At 31.6% G+C, this 21,619-nt stretch overlaps 1 long non-coding RNA gene across 1 annotated transcript; it reads right to left on the bottom strand.

Annotated features, from left to right (window-relative positions):
• Positions 1-860: 860 nt before the first annotated feature.
• Positions 861-7,003, bottom strand: LOC143223226 (uncharacterized). Its single transcript, XR_013012766.1, has 4 exons — positions 6,846-7,003; positions 6,024-6,210; positions 3,076-3,154; positions 861-994 (listed from the first exon to the last, which is right to left on the bottom strand). It is a non-coding gene; the product is annotated as an uncharacterized LOC143223226 (long non-coding RNA).
• Positions 7,004-21,619: the final 14,616 nt, after the last annotated feature.

The following is a 21,619-nucleotide window of genomic DNA, read 5'->3' as shown; positions in this document are numbered from 1 at the left end:
TTAGTTTGTGGAAAGTAGTTCTTATTGTTTTAGATATTCAACAGATTAATACTCCATTTTAAAGATGAGGTGCATTAAATTTTGTTTTATTTGCAAGTAGAGTGGAGATTCAATTTAAATCGACTTAATCAAAGTGTGTGTATATATATTATATTAAACATTATACAAATTATACTTGTCCCTAAAGACTGTGCAAACTGCAAAGTTAAACATCCTTAATATAATATAACTTTAGTATTTGATGACTGACTGACACACACAAGTCAGATTACAAATCAAGTTCCTTAACCACCTGAGTATATCGTGCATTAACGTTAGTGAAAACAACCGTTTTGTCCCTTAAATATCAAAGACATTAATTTCTTGTTTATTCCTCGTGCAAAGGAGTTATATACTTCAAAACACTTTGTAGGACTTTTTTGAATCTGAAAGGTTGATCTCTGTATCTTTTCATTAAAATTTGGAGAGGCGGCGGATATGAAGAGATTTCCAAAATGGGTGTAGAGAGATAGTTCACCTATGACCGCCATAGGGGTAACTAAAACAATTGTGTTAGACAAAAGAATCTGCTCCTCAAACAATATATTCTTTATAGAGTATTATTCTTATCAACTCAAAATTGTTTTGCAGAACAGCCTTTTCAAATAAAATTGTGCCATCTCTGTAAACAGGAAGTATGAAATAAGATCTCTTAACTTACCGCTGAATCATTAATGACTCATAATTATTCACCGTGGACAAAGATAACGAGACCTTAAAAAACATTTTTTCTTTTCTTATAAGTTTTGTCGTTTGTGAATGTTTCAGTATTAAACGTCTTGCTTATAATTACAACAGAGATATATAACAATGACCAAACAAAATATTAAATGTTTTTATTGACATTTTCGGTAAAGATAATCAGCTTACACCTTAAAAGACGTATTTAATATAAGTAAAAGAATAAAAGAAGTAAATCAGATGTTTCCAGCTCTCACAGGTTAAAGAGAAGATCCTGAAAAATAAAATATTAATATATATTGAATATACAAGTTTTATACAAGAAAAAGTGAATCGTGTGATAATCTTTTGGATTTAGTTATTTTTTGGCAAACTGTAATTTTCATAATCTACTTCTAGTTGTACAGAAGTATGTCTGCTGATTTACAACGATTCCGAGTTTTAGTATCTGAAGTAGGCATATCGCAGAGAAAATCCATGTTGCATCTTTATACTTAAAAATCAATTAAATCTATTAAAAACTTAACAATCTATTCAAACCTTATCGTGCTATATCGGTTTATTATTGTTGTTTGGATTGATGCAAAACCACATTGAGCTATTTCCAGTGACCAAAGCGATGAATCTAACCCCGGATCGTAGAGTTGTGAGTCCATAAACTTAACACTATCCTACCAGCGGGTATATGTTTGTTATTATAGAAAGTAATTTCAATTAATTTTTCCAACACCCCATGACCTTCATCGTGTCATCCTGTATCACAATGTCAGGTTTGATGCTGATTCATCAAGAAATTTGAACAAATAGACATTTACAAACATTAACGTTTATTTATATAAATAAATACTATTTCCAGTTTGAAACGTTTTAATCTCATATACGTTGTAAGTTTGAGAAAATAATATAAAATACACGAGCTCAACAACAGAAAATAATACCAAAATATGTTACTTAAAATAAATCAATCGCGAGAAGCAAAGGAAGAAAGTAATGTACTGCCAGTAAGAACCAAAAGCTATTTTTATTTCTGTGTGTTAATGATATTACGTATTATCATTGACCCCAGACGAATCTCCGAATTATTATGTTACATATTACGATTGACTTCAAACTGAGTTAATTTCTAATTTAAATTTAGGAGGCGATTAAATGTCGATATGTATTACATTTATGATATTTGCCAACAATATTGATACACATAATTCTCTTTTTTTAATATATAAACAACAATAAAATTTGTAATAACAGTTATTTTAAATAATGATTGTAACAGATTCAGTGTTATAAATTTATATTAATATCTACATTTGTTTCTCTTTGATGCGAGTGACGTATATTGTTGGACATTTATTGCAGAAGCCCGCCTGTTATCAAAATTTACACATGATTCTCGAGAGCAAGAATTAATAATATATGCTTCTAAGTGGCGTGAAGCCAGCTAAGAAAAGAAAGCGCTGGCTTAAGAGAGGTGTAACAATATCAATTCAGGATTTCTTTGCTCGTCGTGTATTTGGTTCGTCGCTAAAATATTCAGTATTAGACCTATAGTATATAGATCAATATTGGTAATAACTAAATAAACTTCTAAATTCAAATTTTCGGTTATAGGAAACCGTAATACGTAACGAACGTAATAAAATAAATCGGATATTCGTCCGAGATAAATAATAATAATACGAAACTTGATTTATATAGTTCTATTCTTCACAGGTCTCACACGTCACTTACAAGATAATTTTTCAGGAATGAAAGAACAGAACCTAATGCCCTCTTATTAATATTTGAAGTTAATTTTATTATGTTAAATGGTTAATTATGTTCAACATCTGCAAACACTTCTAATCAAGTATCTCTAAATACCAGATTAATAAATTCTAACTACAGTTAGAACTTCCCAGGTTTATAATATACTAATATTACCAAACCAACAGAATAAAATGTAAACTGCCTGTTGGCGCATCGATTTATCAAAGTTAAGACGAGGTTTTCGAAAGCTCAGTTGGCTCAACAAGTGCTCTCGTGCTTTTGTAAATCATATATTGTTGATTCTTACACTTAAGATTCTTCTACAAATTTAGAAAACAGGCGAGAATTTTGCAATACACATTTGACAATATGTCAGATAGATGCATTTCGAAATATATATTTAAGCAAAACAATTACAGATATCAAAATAAATACATTATCGTAAATCCGTTACAATGAGTAAAAGTAATAAACAACACGATTATATTTACGCTGGTATGAGTTAGTTTGTGATAGGAACAACCAAAACATAAAAATGTTGGCAACCATAATAAGGAAACTGAACATATTCGTAACACTAGTTTATCAAATAACTGATGATATACTTACCATTGCATAAAGACGTCAGTTACTCATTTAAATCAAATTCTCGTGGTTTTTTCTCCCTCTTTGAATTCCACTCTTTTCTCTGTTACATAAAAAGGTATGAAAGTGATTAAGGTATGCGTATGATTAGTAAAGTAACATTTTTTCTGGAACTGAGAGATGCAGCATTTCAGTATCGGAAAAGTTTGGAGTAGCTGCTAAGACATTAATCTAATACAAACATTGTTTTTCGAATGAGAATACTTTTACTGGCAGACGATATTACAACACTTTTTTATATGCAAAAACGGCTCGTTTGGTTTGAGAAAATATTTTATATCAAAACATGTTTAGAAGACCCAGCCAGGAGACTTGTGATATTTTCTACAGAGAAGAAAAACAAGGAAACAACCAAAAACAACCAACAGAAAGAAGACAACTTAGATAAATTTATTGACATCCTACAGCCAAACTTCCCAGGTAAAATTACAAATTTATATTTTCCAGAAACACCTAAAAACAACATCTTAAACGATTTTTCAAAGAATTTTCTCACAAAACCATCAACATAATTTCACAAAACAGAAAACTAATAAAACAACCTTACAAAAAGAGACATTAAATCCATTAAAAACCTAAAACAAGACAAAAATATAAAAATTCTAAAAGCAGATAAAGGTAACGCTATAGTCATAATGAACACCAATGAATACATCCAAAAAAATGAATAATATCCTATCAGACACGAACAAATTTAAACCAATACACACAAATCCAACAAAGACACACGATACGCAACTGAACAAATTACTACTACAAATAAAAAAGCCAACACAATTTCACAAACACTTTATTCCTACCTACGTAAAACCGACTCACGCACACCGCAAATATACGGCATCCTCAAACCTCATAAACCAGATTGTCCATTACGACCAATAATGTCCACATATGAATCGTTTAATTACAATCTTGGTAAATACATAGCATGGGCATTCTCCAAATATGTAACATCAGCCAGCTCATTCATCAAAGACTCTTTTAATTTCAAGTCTAATCTAAATCAACTTAATCATAAAGCCTTAATGGCCAGTTTCGATGTTATATCCCTCTTTACAGAAGTTCCAACCACTGAAGCCTACAAGATAGCCTTAGAACTCTATATCCGAGACCCTAACCCAACTATTGAAATTCCCAGTAACCAGTTAGCAACCCTAATAGAATTCACCACGATAAAGACAAACTTCATGTTCAACAACCAAAACTATATACAAACAAATGGCCTAAGCATGGGCAACCCAGTATCACCAGTTCTAGCCAATATTTTTATGACATAAGTTGAAACACAAGCAATTAACACAGCATTACATCCACCACTATACTGGTACAGATATGTAGATGACACGGTTGGGAGATTCAAATCTACAGAATACATACTTAATTTTTTCAAGCACATTAACTCTATACATCCCAACATTAACTTCACATGTGAAAAGGAAGAAAGAAATCAAATATCATTTCTTAACTTCAAAATTACAAGAACCCACACACAATTCAAAACAGAAATCCACCGAAAAATCACCCATACTGGACTATACATTCCTTGGGACTCAGCACATCAAACAAAACAAAAGCTCAACATACTAAGAAACCAAATAAACACAGCCATAAAACTATGCTCACCAGATAAAATTAACGATGAATTAGACAAAATAAAACAATACTTCATCAACATCAATAAGTTTCCTCCACAAACCGTAGAAAACATTATACGCACACATCTAGACAGAAAGCAAAATCAACCAACTAAAGTAAATATATCTCACGAATCAAAAATCACGAAACCATATACTGCTGTATACCATATATTCCTGACATCAGCAAACAAATAACCAACATTTGGCAAAAATTAGTAAGAAAATATGACATTCCAGTTAATACCAAATTTATTCAAAAACCAGGCACAAAACTGAAGTCTATACTATGTAAAAACTATACTGACAAACACCACACCAACATTATTTATAAAATACAATGTGATAACTGCCACGACTTCTTTATTGGAGAAACAAGTAGAAAAATGGAAACCAGATTCAAAGAACATAAAAGTCACCTTCACACGTTTTCGAACACTGCAAGTCAAATAAACACAACATAACCATAGAAAACACTCAAATACTAAATAAAGAAACAAACATAAACAAACGCAAAATTAAAGAAGCCTTACTTATACAACAACTTAAACCCAAAATAAACCAATATAAAGGAACGCCTTTATTCCTATATTAGTATAATAAAATAAATAAAATTATATATTCAAACATCTAATACCGCCCTCTACATTCCGACACTCAGTTACCCACCCCTTTCAAACATGTGGTCAGCTTTCGGTCAGTTACCTCTTTCTTTGTGAACCTGACGATGACCGAAGAAGGTCCAAACGTTGTTAGCTCTTTTATATAAAATATTTTCTCAACCCAAACGAGCCGGTTTTTGCATATAAATTTCTCAACAAGTGGGTTTCTCGACATCACTGATATTACAACACTAGATTACGTTTTTCGATGCCCGTTGTGGGCAGAGAAAATAAAGTCCATTGTGTTGCTTTGTGTTTAACGTGAAACAAAATCAAAATTGTTACTTTAGTACCTAAGATACTTTAATTACATTGCACACAACAAATTTCTGCTCATTATACTGGTTATGCATTGTTTCCAGCTAATATATAATTAGCTCTCCTTACCTGAGACCTGAGTGAAGAGAAATAGTAAATATACGTTACTATATTCTCTTTTTGTATCTATGGTACAACCTAACTGCTCGTTTTAAGAGTTTTCGTTCCTTTAAACATTCAGTACTTTTGAAAAGTGTGCATATGTGTCAACTGAATAAGCAATAATACATAAAATATTGTTTTGAGGGAAAAAAATATATTAATAGATAGATCTAACCTGTTTACATGATAATATTACCTTTAGGTTTATCTTTAAATTCGTATGGAACCACACCATGGCAAATCCGTGTACATAAGTATGTGCAAATACCATGTCTGCAGTAAAGGAGTACACAGTGGTACCTGCAATGACCTTCAGTCTCAATTACAACTCCACATATCAAAAGGCATAAAAGAAAGATCGTTGACTTGTTCATGATAATTATCTAAAAAACACAATAAATTTCGTATTTTGAAGCATGCCATACTGGTACGCATAAAACTAAACAGAATTAAAATTAGTAAACTGATATCAAGAGAACATATAGCCACAAGAATTTAAGAGAGAAAAGGATCAGATAAAATATATTTTCTTCGTTAATGGGGTTGTTCCATCATAACAAATGATTACATACATTTTTTATGCAAGATTTTAAAGATTATCTCAAAGCTCATTATTCTTAACATGTTAAATATCAATGTGTCATTAGAAAATTTCGAACATTATTATTAAAGCTTTCTTTTCAGGTTTATTGATATCCTATTATATATATATACATATTATTAGATGTCCTAGTAGAACGTGCCAGATATTTTTCTAATTTAGTCCATCTTATCAACGTTCGATACCTATAACACGTAAGTTTCATCCGAATGTATCAAAAGTGTATAGTTTTGGCACTATCTTGTTACCTAACGTGAATGTGGTTTATACCCGTTAATGCGAAGTTTTAAACATTTTACTTCATTGCGAATTTCACATTGTTAGTATTGTACATATATTTTTTTTATAATAATGAGAACAATTTCTCAAAAAGCAAGCAACCGAAGAGTAGTTGAATAATTACAAAATGTTACTTACTTTCTTGTACGAAGTGAAAATCAAGGTGCGCACCAGAGTCTGATCGAAGGCTATGAAATTATTATCTTATATATATATATACACTAAGTGATGACGTGACTTTTTATTCAACAAAATAACAGTGATTTCTATTGCCTTGCGTAATACTTGGAACTATTAAGTAGCAAGACTGATTCTCATATCCAGTTAAACAAGTTATTTTGTTTCATGAATCACAATACAAACGTGTGCCAACTTAATGAGTAAACACTACTAACACCTAAAGAAAATATTATTACTTCCATAAATAGTTCTTTATTCTCAACTGTGTATTGTTTGAACAATTTTCCAAATATTACTTAAATGATCCCGCTATAAAACATATTATTTAAACTTTCAGCTTTTACGTTTAAAATCAAATTATCTACAAATTATTATAACATAACAATATTGAGAGACGACAAATTAATTATGAAAAATGTTGATGCATCAACATTATCAAGTGCTTTTGCAACATTAAGCACTTCAATCATATCCCCTCTAGCTCTTTTTTTAAAAAGAAAGTTTAGAGATCTTTATCTCTCATAATATGACAAACCCTCCATCCTAAGTACCATTTTAGTAACCCTCCTCTGAACTCTTCAATGTCTTTCCTAAGGTAAGGAGCCCAAGACTGAACTGAATTCTCCAAACATGACCTAATTAATGACGTGTTCAGATAAATTATAACCTCTTTAGAGGTGTAATCAATACTTCTATAGATGCAACCCAAAATCCTCTTTGCCCTAAAATTACTAACAGCATACTGCTTGGATGGTTTAAGAAATATATGAACCATTATATCAAGATATTTTTCCTTCTTGACAGTGTTAAGGTTATTTCCATCGAAATTATAATTCAAATCATGATAACCCATATGCATTATCTTGCATTTATCAAAATTAAAACCCATATGCCATTTGTTTGCCGAACTCAGCAGCGTTTTCTTCACAGTCAGCACCACTCAAAACATTGATATCATCAGCAAAGTTAAGAAAATTATTGACTGTTCCTTCATCTCCGTCATTAATATAAATCAAAAAGAGTAATGCTTCTAAGACTAAGTCATGAGGTACACCATTTGGATCTTTAACCCAGTTCGACTTCACCCCATTTATAATAATCCTCTACTATCTTTCATCTAGTCACTCGTATATTAAATCAGTTAATGCATCTCCCACACTTAGAGATAAGATTCGTTGCAAGCCATTTCATATTGCTCTGTGTCAAACGCTTTCTGAAAAGCCGAACCTAAGTATTTTATTTCTCATCTGGATTATGATCACGAACGGAAAGCTATTAAAACAATGAATGAAATGAAATTACTTACACATGTTTGTAAGTTCTTATGATTGAATTTGTCATTTACGATTAATCTGCGTGAGAATTCGCGTGAGCATATGTAATAATTGTTATTTAAAGTATTTCGAAGTTTCTAAATAAGATTCTATTTGACCCCTTACCCTCTTGAACGTTTTACACTTTTTATAATTCCTTTCTCTCGAAATGATACAGAAATCACATACATACATACATACTACTAATGTATTAGACTTCGTTAGGGTTATGTATTTTTATCACATTACAAACTGGTTCATGAAGGATGACCAAGTGTTTTTTCAATAACAAACATATGTTATCATACTATTTAATGAATAGTTCGTGAAAGTTTAGATTGGAAAAACACGTTTTTGCACATTTTACTCAACAAGTCTTGCTACTTTTCATTACGTAACATCGATACAAAGAAGCGGTGGTTGTTTGCTGGGATTTCCCTATTTCATCATTCACAGAGAACTTTTACATTATACTAAAACTGTAATCGATCCTAAAACAGATACACACACATGGGAACAGTGGGAGCGATATTCCACGTAAAGTATGTTAGACTACTAATAAAGTCATTTGTGGATAATGAGTTTTGGATAATAAGATGATAACGTCAGCTTCCCTCAGTATCTTCACTAAGAGCTTTTCTTAGAAACACGATAAGAGCTTTTCGTCTAGATTCACCGTAAATACGTGGGAATAAATTACACTATAACACTAACAGCTGATCGGCAATTGTGTAGCGGATGGTGTGTTGTTACATACATCAGTGATTGTAAGTGTGTGTGTGAGTGAATACAATTGCCAATTAATTAACCGTGTTACCTAATTAACAAACAAAGGCTGAACTTAGGCACAAATGGCTACTATAATGACAAGTTAATTAATGTAAATCAGTAATGGTTTGAAAACAATTTTGAATTTTGTGGCAACATAATTTTTTTTTTAGAAAAGTAATCTTTCAAAACCAAAAGTGCACACTTACCATCTATATCTTCAATGTAGAAAGCAAAGTCCGTACTCTGTCCGAAATTTGTCATAATTCTCCATTTTTTTTGATTGTTATGTTTTTTCACTCTAACATATTTGAAGTTTTCTTCTGTCTTTGATTCCTTCAGTACATTCTCTATCAAACAGTTAATTAATGTGTGATAAACAGCAAGCAAAAAATAAGAAAGCTTCGTATTATATCTTTCGAATCTATTAAATGATAGCTATGTGTAAGTGAGTGAACAAATTAAAAAATAAACGGAAAGCCCAAATTACCCTAATATCTGATCTCCAAAAAAATATTACTTTTATCATATATCCTCAAATCATTCGGAAATTATTAATTTGATGTTTTTAAGATAATGAAAAAGAAATGAGATAGTTATCACTGTGTAATACAAAATTTTAAAATCTGTAATAAAATACAATGTTGGCAAATGTATCCATATGATCAAAAGAAATTACTAACAAAAGGTAAAACTTTTACAACAAAAAATTTAAAATCAATATTTAAAAGAAGCAAGAGGGATTTTGTAATAACCGCGAGATTTGAGATTATTTTAGTCAGAATTTGAGTAAGTTAATTTCTAAGCTCTTGACCGTGATCAAATAAATTAATAGAAAGTGCTTGACTTCCTGCAAACAAAACTGTAAATAGATCTGAAATTGATCAAGAGATGAGGAAACTATGAGCTAAAAGTTTGTTATTGAAAAAGACAACAACACAGAGACGTTTTATGTGTTGCTATGCTGCGGGTTAGAAATATCACTTTCCAACATATTTTTGATACCAAGATGTAGTTTATCTTGCTATTAACTTATATTAGCTAACGTGAGTATCAACGAGAAAATAAACTTTTCAGGAGATGTTTATACAAAATTTTAAAACTGTTTAGTGACCTATACTCTTAAGTCGGACGGCAGTGATAATTCACCTCTTGTTACTATCACATTTCTGGCAAAATACGAAAGTACAAAGCTACGCAAAGGAATGTTAATATTCTGTCCACTACAGGTATCGAATCACGGATTCTAGATTCGTAAGTACGCAAATATATCACTGTTCCATAGAAGCATAAGAAATAAAATGTATTTTGTAAGTTTAACGGATAACGTCTTTGGAAACTAAGAATTAGTTCAGGGCTGTAGCACTAATATTTCTAGTAACATTTGTTGGCTTGTCCAGAATCTACTGTGTTAGTTCTATGAAAAATCCTCAGGGTATTTCACGACAACTAGTCAACTAGAAATGGAACACGTTAGTAATTGTACTCTTCACCTTGACCTGACTGAATAAAACAAGGAGACTGAGAAACTGGTTTTCAAATTTCAGGACATCTATGACGAAAACCTATTGGACAAGGAAGAGCATTTTACATTTCGGAATAGCAACTGATTGTTAAAATAAAAATAACTGAAAATGAAAAGTTTTATAATAATCACTAGGAAATGTGTGAAATTTAACAGGATGATAACACTTTTCTCTGTTTTTTATATCTAACACATTGTTCAGCCTAAATATTCTATATATTATACATATATATGTTAGTATGAATAGATTGTTCTATTTATTGTATATGACGAAGTTGTTGTGTTTCACTTAAAACGATATAAAACTTCTTACAAAATATTCAGCTTAAAAAAAAACTAAATTAAATAATCATCATTGTATGATTAAGTGCTTCTAACTCTGAAAAGCATGTTAGATACTCGAATTAGAAAGGATAGAAATAGTCCTTTATTTCACCAAATTTCACGGAAACTAATGACACCTTCACCTACAAGTTGAAAGTGTTTAACACTCCTCAGTGAACATTTCAAACACTAAATCGTAACTAAGACCTTTAATTTGCCTATAATATACATACATATATTATACAACATGAATGTTCAAGATATGTTATGGGACATTTCTAAATTGTCACACATGTGTTTTGTTAAAGAATGATGATTTTAGTTTAAGGTAAGGTTTAAATATCGAGGTCGTCATGAAATAAATAGATCATATAGATTTTAACGTAACATAAAACAAACTACCTGAGTTCTCAGTTATTCAGAAAAACATATTCATTCGCTTTGTTTATATGTAAAGTGATGATACAAGTGAGGCGAACATTCACCAGGGAAATACATGAACTAAAAAATATTATGTTGTGCGTATTTGTAAATCAACATTTCCTAAAAGAAATGTAAAATTCTGCTGAGAAATCACTATATTGTTAGGTGTTAATCAGTAGACCGATTGGAATCTATCTTTTTATCATTTTCGTTGTGTCAATGATCCAATAACAGTTTTACAATTGGAAGAAAAGGCTTTATTATTTGAACATATATTCACGTCTCTTTTCTTTATCAGTTGGTGTGAATAAAACGGTAATTTCACTTTTACTTTACATACAGCACAATCAGTGTTGAAACCTTTAAAGATGTTGGAAAAAAAATCCCGATGTAACATCAACAAAGGAAATGTTGAAACAATTTGAGTCGCATTGAATATAAATATTTCTTGCCAATAAATGTTGTAAGAAAATCATAAACTCTTTGAAAAATAAGTGAATTTATCTCTATTAGTTCTGGTATTTGGTATTTTAAAGCAGCAGAAAACTTTACGTGTCGCACTGTCTAAACAGTTAAGTTAAAGACATCGAAACTTCAAACATACTCATTTACAATCAAAATCTGTCGACTATATGAAGATCAAACCTTCAGTAATACCTCTGCTTATGAGACTATTCCTATTTGAATAGCTGTATTAAATGATATTGCTATAACACCCATACAGCTGAAAGTGTAAAACGTGTTTAGCGATATACCGCTGATCGAATTTTGGATCTTCGGACCACAATCAGGCACAATAACCACTAGGCACGCCAGAGTCGATAATTAGTAATCAACACTTTAATAAAAATGTAAGCAAGCAGTTTTTACACTACTTTTCTATACATAAAACATTTTGAAAATAGATTAACCGTATTTAACGCTAATAATAATAATACAAATTGAAACCAATCAAATCCATTAACTTACGAATTACGTTATTGAACTATCCAACACATAGCATAATAGCTGGTAATGTTAACATAAGAGTGTGTGTGTGTGTGTGTTAGTTGTAGCAAAGCCACATTGAGCTATCTCCTGCGTCCACCGAATGGAATCGAACCCTTGAGTTTAGCGTTGTAAATCCGTAAACTCACTGCTCTATCAGTAGGGAATAATTTTATATCATAAGGTTATTTGTATTGATTGTGATGTATATGGTTCATGATTATTGATGTTGTATAATTTTTTGATAATGTATTATATTTGATATTTTGTTCACAATGTATATGTATATATAATATCTGAGGTGTGACCGAATGACTATTGTATATTTATTTTAATATCGACATTTATGAAAGTTAAATTTATTTTGAAAAATGTATGTTATTTGTACTGTTGAAAGTATATAGCAAAATTCCCGCCTAGTAACTAGTCACTGTAACCAACGCGAGGCGCCAGAAAACAGTATCTACTGTTGGTTTGCTACAGTTGGTATACTATAAACCTCGAAATCTATAACTCTGAATAACGCTCATTAATCGGGAACATAATATTGCTGGTTAGGAACGTTTATAAATTTCGAACATTATAAACCATTTAACTTCAGCAGATTATTATCGGACGTTAGTATTTTTACAAAAACGTAATGTAAATTCAGCAGTGAAAAAACTTTCGTGTAATCAGTGAAGAGCTAGCTTGCTCCTCTTAGGTGAGTTGTACCTGTATCAACTCAGAATTAATTCAATCATCGTGAATCCTCGATAAGCTATCCAAAATTAAAATTATTTGTACGATGTATGTATGTAAAATACTAGTACTTGCCAGCTGAATTTTCTAGAACCTCTCTTTAAAGTTTAAAAAGCGCAACACATGGAGAGACATTTTAGTGTCGTTGGTTTGCTATAGTCAGCGTACTATAAATCTTGGAAACTACAACCGTGATAAACTCTTATTAAATGCAAAACTACGGGTATTTGAGTAGGAATGTGTATAAATTTGAAACATTACGCGCTGTTTATCTTCGGAATTTAGTATTTCTACAAGAACATCAGGTAATGTCATGGGGGGAAAAACGTGTATTCTGAGTGAAGCAACCAGCTACTTAGCCATCAAAAGAAGTGTACCTGTGTATTAACATAGAAGTAATTCTCTCCCCATGATCCAATAATGAAAGATTCATTTCCAGATTGGATATGAGACTCAATATTTGTTGTATGTTGGTAAATCTTTTGTAAATAAATCATTATTTGTAATAAGTGTTATTATAAACTATATTATTGTTTGTATATTAAAATATATTTCTTTTAAGAAAGAAAACTGTCGATCGACCTAGTCGGCAAATATCATAAATTTAACAGATATCGACATTAAATTAACTTCCAAATTCAGGATAAATAATATCAATACTGAAATCTGATGCTTAGTTATCTATCGAAGTTACTAAAGATTGTATCCAATTATCTATTAGGAACGTTTCGGACACATGTTTCGTTTTATAATGTTATGGAATCCAGAGATTGAGCTCTTTTTGTTTGTTTGTTTGTTTGTTTTTTGAATTTCGCACTAAGCTACTCGAGAACTATCTGTGCTAGCCGTCTCTAATTTAGTAATGTAAGACTAGAGGGAAGGCAGCTAGTCATCACCACCCACCGCCACCTTTTGGGCTACTCTTTTACCAACGAATAGTGGGATTGACCGTCACTTTATAACGCCCCCCACGGCTGAAAGGGCGAGCATGTTTGGCGCGACGGGGATGCAAACCCGCGACCCTCAGATTACGAGTCGCACGCCTTAACACGCTTGACCATGCTGGGCCCCAGCTCTTTTGGAAACTCAAACTCAAAACTAAAGTATAGGGATTTTATTTTTTATCATTTGATAAGTATAATGAATGTTTAATGCTCTTGAGTTGTTTCAGTACAATGAAACCCGTAAACTGGTTGATCTAAATCCAGTTTGTTAATTAGTTGTTAACGAATTAAAAAATAACAATTGAAAGTATGCTCAGATTGAATTGTTGTGAGTAGCGAATTAGGGCGTTCGATTCGCAATCTTAGTATCCCGTCTCACTAAAACATGTTCGCCCGTACAACCTTCCAATTTCACTGCTCATTAGTAAAACAGTAGCCTTAGGGTTGGCGGTGAGTAGTGATGATTAGTTACATTTCCCTCTTATCCTTCAGTGCTAAATTCGGGATGGCTAGCATGTAGCTTTGCACAAAAAATAAATAAAAAACTTTTACATATATAATATCCCCCGCTAGTACAATGCTAAAATCAGGGTTTGGATTCCTCTCGGTGGAATCTTCAGATAGGCCGATGTGGCTTTGCGAAATGAAAACACACACAAATATATACTACTAATGTATTTGACTTATTTGTTTACTTGGAGTTAATCACAAAGCTACACAATGGGCTATCTGATCTCTGCTCACCACGGATTTCGAAACCCGGTTTCTACCAGTGTTAGTCCGCAGACGTATCGCTGTGCCACTGTGGGGCGTATTAGATTTGATTAATCATATGCATATATATATATCTATCACTTTGCAGTTTCATGAACGTGACCAAATGATGTTTATTTAATACCAAACATAAATTATTATACTATGCTAAGAGCAGTTCTTGAAAGTTTAGAATGCAAACAACTTTTTGCATATTTTATTCAACAAGTTCTGCTACTTTTTACATAACATAAGTACTAAGAAGGGTTGCTTGTTTGCTGGATTTTCCCCATTTCATTTACTGTAAGTAATTGTTAAGGGATAAACTTGTTGTTAACTCCTATGATGTTTGCTTTTTTGAAATATTTACTCTGCTTTGTTTTAACTTTATCGTTTCTCTGATAATCTATATTTGTTTGGAGAAGTTTTACATTATACCAAAACGATAACTAACCCTAAAAGAGACACACACACATAGGGAAAAAGTGGGAGTGATCGTCCACGTAAAGTATGTTGGATTACTAATAAAATCATATTTGGATAATAAGTTGTGCAAAAAACACGCCGAAAGGTTCTTTAATGTACGTACACTAACCTCAGCTTCCCTCACTCTCTTCACTTAAAAGTTATTTTTTGTTACACGATAAGAGCTGGCCGTTTACAATCACCATCAGAACCCGGGTATAAGGTGCACTATAATTTTTGGACTCGAAATGCCCGTGTTTAGCGCGTAGAGCAATACTAACAGATATTTGGTACTTGTGTAGCGAATGGTGTATTGTTGTACTGATCTGTCACGTGTTACTTAATGAACAAACGAATGCTGAATTTAAGACCACTTATAATTTCTATATAATAGTTTTTAAATAATGTCTTATATATATAAACAACATAGAGCGATTGAAAATTACTGTAAATGTATTATACTATAGTATAGTATTAACGCAGAAAATTCCCAAAAATAGAAAGAAAAATTCAATAAAATATATTTTTACTAATCATTGTAAGAAATACCAGCATTTTAACAATCATTTCTAACGGATGACAAAATGAATCTGTTACACATAAATGACTAGATATGACGATGGCTGGAACATAAATAGCAGGTGTTGAGACTTTTGTTTACAACTTTGTTTTGGTACTATTTGTTTCGTTCCGATTATCCGAAAGCGAGTAACAATGATTACGAAATTATATAAGATATGTTGATGCCGTTTTCTGACTGAAAATTTCATCATACATACACTGTAACAATACCATTCCCTCGCATATTGTGCATTTCACATTTGAACCGAAAAAGTTTTGGAAAAAAGTACACATTATGTATATGCGGGTATTTATGATACTTGTAAAAACGATGAACGTGCTTGATTTACTTATTCATTCATTCACATATTTTGTCTTCTGTTTTTGTGAGAAAATCAGTTATATCTAATCATGTTTCAAACTCTTACATCCATCAAAATAACCGATTCTAATATTCATCTTATTTTAAAAGCACAAAGATTTCAGTGTGACGTAAATAAATCTGAAATGAGTATTGCTTGAAAGGTAAGTATGACTTACCAACGGAACAAACCTACGGATGGGAGGTAAACATCCCAAATTTCTTATTGCGCAGGATAAAAGTACTTCTTTATATGCATAATAATTTAACATATTCCAAATAGTTAAAGGTCTTATATAGATAGCCATTTGCAATCTAACTTAATTAACGATCTAAATATTTAAAATCGCACCAACATCTGAAAATATTTTTATTATACTCAGCCTGACATGAGATTTCATATGTTCCAACTGATTTTTAAATATTTATTATTTGTGATACTTTGGTTTACATAAAGTGTGATCAAGAATGTAATATTTTTTTTCTGAAAACTGTCTTTTAAATCCAAGCAGGAGTTTCATTCATTTCATTAAGCTTGAAAGTGTAAGATATATTCAGCTAGACGTTGTAAACGCCAATAGTAAGTTGTATAAATATATTTGTTTTTGTTTGATAAATATTGTGTTTACAAATTAAACTGTTTGTTTGTTTTAATTACCTCACAATCATTTGGTATAAGTATGTTTATGTTCTTGTATTAAGTATCCTATGCTATTGGTAAGAATGCGTTTTAATTGGTACTATGATATAAGTCTGGTAAGAAACTTAGCACCCAAAATATGTTCAAACAATATTCAAAATGTAAACAAACTTATAATGATTGTAAGTACGTAAAGTTGATGTTTTAATATTACACGTGAATCTCTTAAGATAGGAAATCTGGATTATGAGAGAAATTATAATACGAAAGAAGGACATCGAAGAAAAATGCTAACATTTATAAGAGTTTCAATAATTGTTAATATCCCGTTTAGAGATAGCCCAATGAAGGTAGAATTACTTATTCTAAAGCAAGTGGGAAACCCCTGTATACAAACAACTCTACCCAGTATTGATGTTATGTACCGAAAAGTAGTAGAACATGTTTAGTAAAATATTGAAGTGCGTTGCTTGCATTCAGTGCTTCCAGGAACTATACATAATTTAGTATAAATGTATGTTTTTGTTGTTAGATAAAAATAACATTGTGTATTCGAATGTTATAACAAAAACGCAGATATGTCTAGATGATATATTGTCATGAGACAGGTTCAAGGAAACAACAGTTACGTAGGTAATATAAAGAAATACTTTTTAAGAAGACAGGTTTTCCCGAGTAATACTTACCATACCTTTTCTTCTAAATATTTTCACATAAACATATGTGTAATCTTTTATTATGAAACACCACTTTTACTAGATAGGGTCTTATTACCTTCTTATTTGTCAAATTTCTCTGTAAAGTTACTGTTCACATTATCTTTTTACTATAAGTATATCAGTTTTAAGAAGATTAATTCAGTGAAGAGAAAAACCAGTTTTAGGTTTGTTGAAACGTAAACACTAGTAGTTTACGACAATTGACCACAAAAACATAATATTTTTGAGATAATTGAAAATCATTAGCAATGTAAAACATTATATGCTTACCAATAATTAAAAGTATACACGAGATCTATAACCACTGCTTGTATCGTGCAAACCCGTTAACTGTTGTTACAGTAGTTGTAAGGAAAGCAAAAAGGGTGTATTTTTCGCTGAACAAAGAGTTATCCCTTGCTTAAGACTAGATGTTAATTTTGTTTTAATGTTAATCCAATTATTTTACCTTAAACTAAATAATAACAGAAAAAAATAAATAAACGTTGTTTAAAAAAACTGAGTACATAAGAACACGTAAGAAATGTTTCAGAATAATTTTTGTCAACGGTTTAGTCGGATGAAACTATGGTATGTGAATATCATAATAATAATGGGACGACAAATATGAAAACTGAAAGTGACTTGTCGGAGGTAATTTTCTGTAAATCGATACACACACACTTGTATATACTAAAATACATCGCTTTAGTAGTATGCTAAATATAGGTAAATATTTTTCAAGTTCGTAACAACTGATATACAGACTTGAGGTTTAATAATTCATAACTCTGACCTGTGACATATTAATTTGTTTAATAATCTTTAAGCGTTATGACTGAGGTATCAAAAAGTTGAGTATTTTAATATTGACTTATACAAGTGAGACGAACGTGAAACATTTATCTACCTTTAGACTTCGGTATTTGGTATACTCAAAAAGATTTAATTACCCTCACACATGCACAAACACACACACTATCGTGCCATAAAGAGGAATTACTTTAGAACCTCTGTCTCCAGTAAAGAAAAAATTAAACATTTGGATACAAACATTTTTGTATCTTTAAGTTCCTAAAATCCAGAGTACGATTAATATAACCTTATGACAAAAGATTTTGAAAATACTCAATGTTTTTAAATATATTTGAAACTTAGTTTCAAATATGATGTACAATGTTTTTAAAACTTCTATTTATCATCAAATGTACTGTAGAGGATCTTCCAGTCCAAATTAGTAGAAGTTCACGAGCATAATCTAACACGTAATGTTAATAAAGTAACCATAACAGCTATAAAACGTTACTTTACAAATTAAGAGATGTTGATAACTGTAACTCTCTGTTTTATTCTCAACAGGTAGGCAATATTAAAATGATTGAAAACTGTGTTAACGGTTAGAAATTATGTATTTGATCTTAAATAACTATTGATTAGAACTCGTGAGCTAGATATAAATTAAAGAAATAGTTCGTGTAAAAAAGGTTTGTATCTTTTTTTGTCAGGGAAAATTCATTTGCTTGAAACCGAATGTTAATTTTATTTTAATGTGAACGCAACTGATATTCGACATTAAATCATAACAGAAACGCTAGGTAAAGATTATAAAAAAAAGAATTGGTTCCAAGTTGACATTGGTCAAACATTTTATACTATTAAGTTTAAACTATTTCAAGTCATTTTCAGTAAATATTTATTAAGTTTTACATTCTTGGACAAAGCTGGGTTCATTTTAACGGTAGCATAAAAACACTAACTGCGTTTTTTCTTTTCTGTTCTCCATATTTTCTATATTTTCTTACTATGCCTACGGTTAGAAAATATATATTTTTATTTCTGGTTTTAATTTAATGCCGTTCGATGCCGGAGTTAAAGTAAAATTACATTATTTTGTGCTATTATTGAGTACAAATACATTAATTGAAACAAGATGGAAAATTATGATTTTTTGCGTTTTATTTCTGAGAATCCAAAAATTACTCACAAATTAATACATGATATGATCGTCTTTATTTTTCAGAATATCATTAATCCGCTTTGGCATCGAGAACACGAGTTGACTGCAATCTTTAGTAATTTTTAGATCGTGGTACCAAACCTCAATTATGGCCTCAATTAGCTTATCTTTCGTAGTACAGTCTTTTCCCCGAAGTCTTTCTTTACAAATCGCCAAAATATTTTCAGTAGGATTTAAGTCCGGAGAGTTTTCAGGCCAGTCCAGCATCTATATTCGCGTTTTGTCATAAAATTTTTCACAAGTTTCGATGTGTGGCACTGAGCCAGATCTTGCTGAAAAATGTCAGATCCATTTGGAAATCTCTTTTTAATTTCTGGAACGACTCCTCTGCAAAACTTCAATGTACGGTGATCCTCGCATCATACCTTCTCGATATGTAAGCCTCCGACGCCATAGTAGCTTAAAAAGCCCAAGACATCTTCTTCAATGGATGTTTTACGAACTGATTGATGTGAGATTCTCGAAGTTTCTTCCCTGGAGATCTGCGAACATGCAGACTTCTTTGATCCTGTACGAAGAAATGATTCTCGTTACTGAATAACACCTTCCTCCATTGTTCTTGCGTCCAGTTCTTGTATTTCAGACCCCATTGATACCGGTTTTTCTTCATTGAGTTGGTAAGAAGTGATTTTTTGACTGGTCTCCTTGCCCCTCTAACGCAATTTCAAATGACGTAATATTCCTCAAAATTTCGTCATATATCCCCAATATAGATCTAACGTACTGCAAAACACATCTAATGACGCCGTCTGTCTGAAAAAATGACTATTAAAGGAAATCAGCGGGTCCAGCGAGCCTACACCAGCCGCCATGCTGAAAATATTGTAAAATGACCATTTGTTTCAATTAAGTTGCACAAGCGTGTATATGCTTAAAGTAGTTAAAGTCTTTAAAACATTTAGCATGTCGCAATTCTCACTTTGTTCTTTTTGCTCATAAAAGATCTCGACGTTATGAGTTATGACAATCGGTTTGTAAAATACTGTGTTTGTGTTTTTCTTATAGTAAAGCCACAAAGAGCTATCTGCTCAGCCCAGCGAGGGGAATCAAACCCCTGATTTTAGCGTTGTAAATCCGAAGACATACCGTTGTACTAGCAGGGGGCATAAAATATTGAAACAATTTAATCTCTTATTTGCCCTAAATGTCAAGATACGTTTTTAAGAAATTTCACACATTTTCATTTTCCTTCATTTCTTGTAAACGTGTAATTATTGTATATTTGTGCTGTTATATATCGCTAAACATGTCCCACAGTTTTAGTTGCATGGGTGTTTTAACTTTACCATTTAATTCCACTCTCACTTTAAAATTAGCTGCAAATTCAGAAGAAGCTACTGAATGTTTGCTCTTAACTTATTCAACAGTTTTAGATTACGGATAGGTCTGTTTGAAGTTTTGACGGTTCTAACTTAATTGTTTAGGTAATTTGACACGCAAAGTTTTCTTCTGTTTGAAATTACCAAATAACGAAAACAATATTGATATATCCACTTCCTTATTCATAAAGCTAAAAAATAAACTTTCATACAAACAAGCTGTTCAGTTGAAAGTATAATATTGAAATATGTACGTGTCAAGCTTGTCAACGACCCAGCATGGCCAGGTGGATAAGGCGCTTGACTCGTAACCTGAGGGTTAAGGTTCTAATCCCTATCACACCAAACATGCTCGCCATTTTAGCCGTAGAGGTATTATAAGGTGATTGTCAATCCAATTATTCGCTGGTAGAATAGTAGCCCAAGATTTGGCGGTTGGTGATAATGACTAGCTGCCTTCCGTTTAGTCTTACACTGTTAAATTAGGGACGACTAGTGCAAATCTTCCTCGTGTAGATTTGCGCAATGTTACAAAACGAACAAACAAAGCTCGTCAAACCTGACTTTATGGCTACGAGAACTTTCTTTCAACTTGTTTCTAGTTGCTTGATATTGCCAGGGGTAATACATAAAAATAACTTACATGTTTGGTAAGTTTGAAATATTTACAGGCTATATTTTCTTTGGGTAAGTCTCATACTTTTATCTTTGTTCTTAGATATTCGTACAAAGCTAAGCAAACGATATTTGTGCTAATCACCCTTATTTTTTAGCTGATAGACTAGCGTCAAAGCAACTGGTTAACAATACCCACCGACCACTTTAGGGTAATTTTTGTTTTGCCGAATAGGGAGACTTATTATTCTCTTAAAGCGCATATTCATCTATATAAT

Source organism: Tachypleus tridentatus, chromosome 8, assembly GCF_004210375.1.
Source record: "Tachypleus tridentatus isolate NWPU-2018 chromosome 8, ASM421037v1, whole genome shotgun sequence".
In the NCBI taxonomy this organism is placed as follows: Eukaryota; Metazoa; Arthropoda; class Merostomata; order Xiphosura; family Limulidae; genus Tachypleus; species Tachypleus tridentatus.
The sequence above is the reverse complement of the archived record's forward strand: the minus strand, read 5'-3'. Positions and strand labels throughout refer to the sequence as shown.